Raw genomic sequence first — 5,373 nt, forward strand, 5'->3', positions numbered from 1 at the left:
CCCGTAGATATGGAGAAAATGGGTCGCGGTTGGGAGGATCCCTAAAAAGAATTTTAGGGATGGACGAATATACGAGATCTATTCTGACCCGGCAAATAAGTCTCTGTCCCGTAAATTAGTGGTTGTTTTATCAGATGACCCGATTTGCACTGTTAAAGATGCTCTAAGTGGTGGCTATATATGACATGGCAACACCCGCAGTGGGCTACACTATTAAACCATGCTCTAAGTAGAGTACTCATTTTATTTTAGTACTAAACTTGTGCTTTACTTTTCGAAACAAGGGAAACCAGGCGGGAATCTCAAAATTTGAAAGTTGGCTTTCTTCCGAAAAGCCAAAGCCAACGTCACAAAAACCAGAGGGAGACCCACGTCGATCTCCAGAACCCTCCGCCAACCGCACCAATGGCGCGGAAGAACAGAGGCGAGAAGACCAAATCCAGAAAAATCCCACCTTCCTCCACCTCGGTTCCTCCCCCACCGCCGATGGAGCCACAGGCCAAGGCCGCGAAAGCTTCGATCGACGTCCTCGCCGACTTCGACGTCGGCAGCATTCTCCGCCGTCTCTCCCTCGCCGACCCCCGCCGTGTTCGTTCCCCTCGACGCCTCCTCCCCTCGCCTCTCCCTCGACTTTGCTCCGGACGCCTTCCGCTTCTTCCTCTTCAACTCGCATCAAGGCCTCCTACTTTTCGAGCCGGCCGACGAGTTCCCCAAGAAGATGATCCCCCGGGAAAGCTCTGCTGTGAGGTTGTCTGCTTCTCCATCGACGGCGGGCACCCTCGCGCCTGAGTGGCGTCCGTCGACAACGGCGACTGCAGCTGGCGCGCGCTCCCGCGGGACGAGGATGTCGTGGTCGAGTTTGATCCCTATTGGTTCGAGGGACGCTGCGTGCACGCCGGCGGGAAGATCTACTGGCACATCTGCAACTCTTGGCGGCTGCTCGTGCTGGACCCTGCCACACTGAAGTTCTCCTGCCTGCTGGTGCCGGACGCTATGGCATGCGGATCCTGCAAGTACCGCATCGGGGAGACGCCAGATGGACGGCTTTGCTTGGTGACCGACGGCGAGAAACAGCTGCAGCTCTGGCTACGCCAGGAGGGCAGGTCGAGTGACAACGGTTGGCTTCTGGAGAGGAGGATCGTGGATTTGAGTGTGGTGTGCGACATGGTTCCTGGCCTGCACAGGGACACCAAGCTCAGGACCCTTAGGGTTTGGCCCAGCAACATGGACGTCGGTCGCACAGAGAAGGTGTTCATCAAGACCTGGGGATACGGGTGATAGACCTTGGATCAGAGTAAGCTAGTAGATCCGGTAACCTATCTTCTCCTGGTGCGGATGAGCTCGATCCAGCGCCAGCCATGGTGGTGTGGTGACGGCGACGTGGACAGAGATGGCGGCGGTGGTGTGCTTCCTGTGAGCACCGCGCTTACCCTAGATCGGTAGGGAGTGTTCGGTGGGGTTTGTGGCAGCGTTCAACATCGTGAGTCGTGCCCCTGCCCCCACCTCTGTTATATAGCACGGGTCACAGGGGCCCACCAACCATGGTTTGGTTGGGCGCCCCCGATCAGGGCGCGGGTCAAGGGCCCGTCGAGCCGTTGGGCTCGATCGAGAGGAGATCAACCTAACATTCTCTCCCTTGATCTCAACTTTACTTTTAACCTTATACTTTCTATTTTATTTATTTCATCACATATTGGTACATAGAGCATGTTTCATCATCACAACTAAATTGCCGATAGAATCATTCAGCTACAACATACGTTTTGTTCAGAAACAAATTCTGTTCCTTTTGGGCTTATCCAGGAATCATAAGGCTTTCCCTTAAACCCATGCCGGCTAAGTGTTCCTTGAACACATTGGGTGGTAAGCCTTTCGTTAGCGGATCCACAAGCATATCTTTTGTCTTTATATGCTCGAGACTTATAGTTTGATCCTGGATTTTATCTTTCACAACATAATACTTTATCTCTATTGTTTTGGCAGCATTACTCGACTTGTGTTGTGAGCGTAAAATACCGCGGGCTGATTGTTGCAGTACATCTTTAGTGGTTTGTGAACACAATCTACCACTTTCAAGTCGGGTACAAATTTCTTTAGCCATATCGCCTGCCCCGTGGCTTCGAAGCATGCAATGAATTCTGCATACATCGTGGATGATGCAACTATCGACTGTTTGGAGCTTTTCCACGAAATAGCTCCCCCAGCGAGGGTGAATACGTATCCTGACATGGATTTTCTATCATCTTTGTCCCCCGCAAAATCTGCGTCTGAATACCCTTTTATCTCTAGGGAATCAGATCTCCTGTATGTTAGCATGTAGTCCTTCGTGCCTTGCGCATAACGCAATGCTTTCTTTACCATCTTCCAGTGCTCTATGCCTGGATTCTCTTGATATCTACCAAGTACCCCGGTGATAAAGGCTAAGTCAGGGCGATTGCACACTTGTGCATACTGCAAGCTGCCAACTGCTGAAGCATATGATACTCCTTTCATTTGATCGATCTCATACTGGTTCTTGGGACTTTGGAATTTCCCAAAACTATCGCCCTTAACTATAGGAGCAGGTGTGGCTTTACTCGCATGCATATTATACTTTTTAAGAACCTTTTCTAAATATGCTTTCTGCGATAGTCCTAAGACTCCATTGTTTCTATCTCGGTGAATTTGTATGCCCAAAACATATGATGCTTCACCAAGATCTGTTATGTCAAAATTCGAGGATAAGAACTTCTTTGTTTCTTGTAGTAGACTAACATCACTGCTAACAAGCAGAATGTCATCCACATACAAGATTAGGAAAATATATTTCCCATTTTTAAACTTTGCATAAATGCAGTTATCCTCAATATTTTCTTTAAATCCAAAACTTGTCATTGTTTGATTAAACTTTAAATACCACTGCCTAGAGCCTTGCTTTAATCTATAAATGGATTTCTTTAGGCGGCATCCCATATTTTCCTTGCCTTCCATGATAAATGAAGGAAATATGCCCTAGAGGCAATAATAAAGTTATTATTTATTTCCTCATACCATGATAAATGTTTATTATTCATGCTAGAATTGTATTAACCGGAAACATGATACATGTGTGAATACATAGACAAAACTATAGTCACTAGTATGCCTCTACTTGACTAGCTCATTAATCAAAGATGGTTATGTTTCCTAACCATAGACATGTGTTGTCATTTGATTAGTGAGATCACATCATTAGAAGAATGATGTGATTGACATGACCCATTCCGTTAGCCTAGCACTTGATCGTTTAGTATACTGCTATTGCTTTCTTCATGACTTATACAAAGTTCCTGCAACTATGAGATTGTGCAACTCCCGTTTACCGGAAGAACACTTTGTGTGCTACCAAACGTCACAACGTAACTGGGTGATTATAAAGGTGCTCTACAGGTGTTTCCGAAGGTACATGTTGGGTTGGCATAATTCGAGATTAGGATTTGTCACTCCGATTGTCGGAGAGGTATCTCTGGGCCCTCTTGGTAATACTCATCACCTAAGCCTTGCAAGCATGTAACTAATGAGTTAGTTATGAGATGACGTATTACGGAACAAGTAAAGAGACTTGCCGGTAATGAGATTGAACTAGGTATTGGATACCGACGATCAAATCTCGGGCAAGTAACATACCGATGACAAAGGGAACAAAGTATGTTGTTATGCGGTTTGACCGATAAAGATCTTCGTAGAATATGTAGGAACCAATATGGGCATCCAGGTCCCGCTATTGGTTATTGACCGAGAATGGTTTTAGGTCATGTCTACATAGTTCTCGAACCCGTAGGGTCCGCACGCTTAACGTTTCGATGACAGTTTTATTATGAGTTTAAAAGTTTTGATGTACCGAAGTTTGTTCGGAGTCCCGGATGTGATCACGGACATGATGAGGAGTCTCGGAATGGTCGAGACATAAAGATTGATATATTGGAAGCCTATGTTTGGACTTCGGAAAGGTTCCGAGTGAAAACGGGATTTTACCGGAACAGCGGGGGGTTACCGGAACCCTCCCGGGAGATAATGGGCCTTAATGGGCCATGAGGGAAAAGAGGAAGGGCCGGCCAGGGCAGGCCGCGCGCCCCCTCCCCCCCTAGTCCGAATAGGACAAGGAGAGGGGGGGCGGCGCCCCCCTTTCCTCTTTCCCTCCCCCCAAGTCCTAATCCAACTAGGAAAGGGGGGGAGTCCTACTCCCGGTGGGAGTAGGACTCCTCCGGCGTGCCTCCTCCTAGGGCCGGCCGCACCCCCCCCCCCTTGCTCCTTTATATACGGGGGCGGGGGGCACCCCATAGACACACAAGTTGATCTACGGATCGTTCCTTAGCCGTGTGCGGTGCCCCCTTCCACCATATTCCACCTCGGTCATATCATCGCTAAGCTTAGGCGAAGCCCTGCGCCGGCAGAACATCAAGATCGTCACCACGCCGTCGTGCTGACGGAACTCTCCCTCAACACTCGGCTGGATCGGAGTTCGAGGGACGTCATCGAGCTGAACGTGTGCTGAACTCGGAGGCTCCGTACGTTCGGTGCTTGGATCGGTCGGATCGTGAAGACGTACGACTACATGAACCGCGTTGTGCTAACGCTTCCGCTTACGGTCTACGAGGGTACGTGGACGAACACTCTCCCCTCTCGTTGCTATATCATCACCATGATCTTGCGTGTGCGTAGGAAAATTTTTGAAATTACTACGTTCCCCAACAGTGGCATCCGAGCCTAGGTTTTATGCGTTGATGTTATATGCACGAGTAGAACACAAGTGAGTTGTGGACGATATAAGTCATACTGCCTACCAGCATGTCATACTTTGGTTCAGCGGTATTGTGAGATGAAGCGGCCCGGACCGACATTACGCGTACGCTTACGCGAGACTGGTTTCACCGTTACGAGCACTCGTGCTTAAAGGTGGCTGGCGGGTGTCTGTCTCTCTCACTTTAGTTGAACCGAGTGTGGCTACGCCCGGTCCTTGTGAAGTTAAAACGGAGTCTATTTGACAAACTATCGTTGTGGTTTTGATGCGTAGGTAAGAACGGTTCTTGCTAAGCCCGTAGCAGCCACGTAAAATTTGCAACAACAAAGTAGAGGACGTCTAACTTGTTTTTGCAGGGCATGTTGTGATGTGATATGGTCAAGACATGATGCTATATTTTATTGTATGAGATGATCATGTTTTGTAACCGAAGTTATCGGCAACTGGCAGGAGCCATATGGTTGTCGCTTTATTGTATGAAATGCAAACGCCCTGTAATTGCTTTACTTTATCACTAAGCGGTAGCAATAGTCGTAGAAGCAATAGATGGCGTAAACGACAACGATGCTACGATGGAGATCAAGGTGTCGCGCCGGTGACGATGGTGATCACAA

The 5,373-nt window shown here is 48.4% G+C and overlaps 1 pseudogene; it reads left to right on the forward strand.

Moving 5' to 3' along the window:
* The first annotated feature begins 405 nt into the window (after positions 1 to 405).
* Positions 406 to 1,278, forward strand: LOC119309412 (annotated as a pseudogene).
* The last annotated feature ends 4,095 nt before the right edge of the window (positions 1,279 to 5,373 follow it).

The sequence above is a fragment of the Triticum dicoccoides genome, chromosome 5B (assembly GCF_002162155.2).
Source record: "Triticum dicoccoides isolate Atlit2015 ecotype Zavitan chromosome 5B, WEW_v2.0, whole genome shotgun sequence".
NCBI lineage: Eukaryota > Viridiplantae > Streptophyta > Magnoliopsida > Poales > Poaceae > Triticum > Triticum dicoccoides.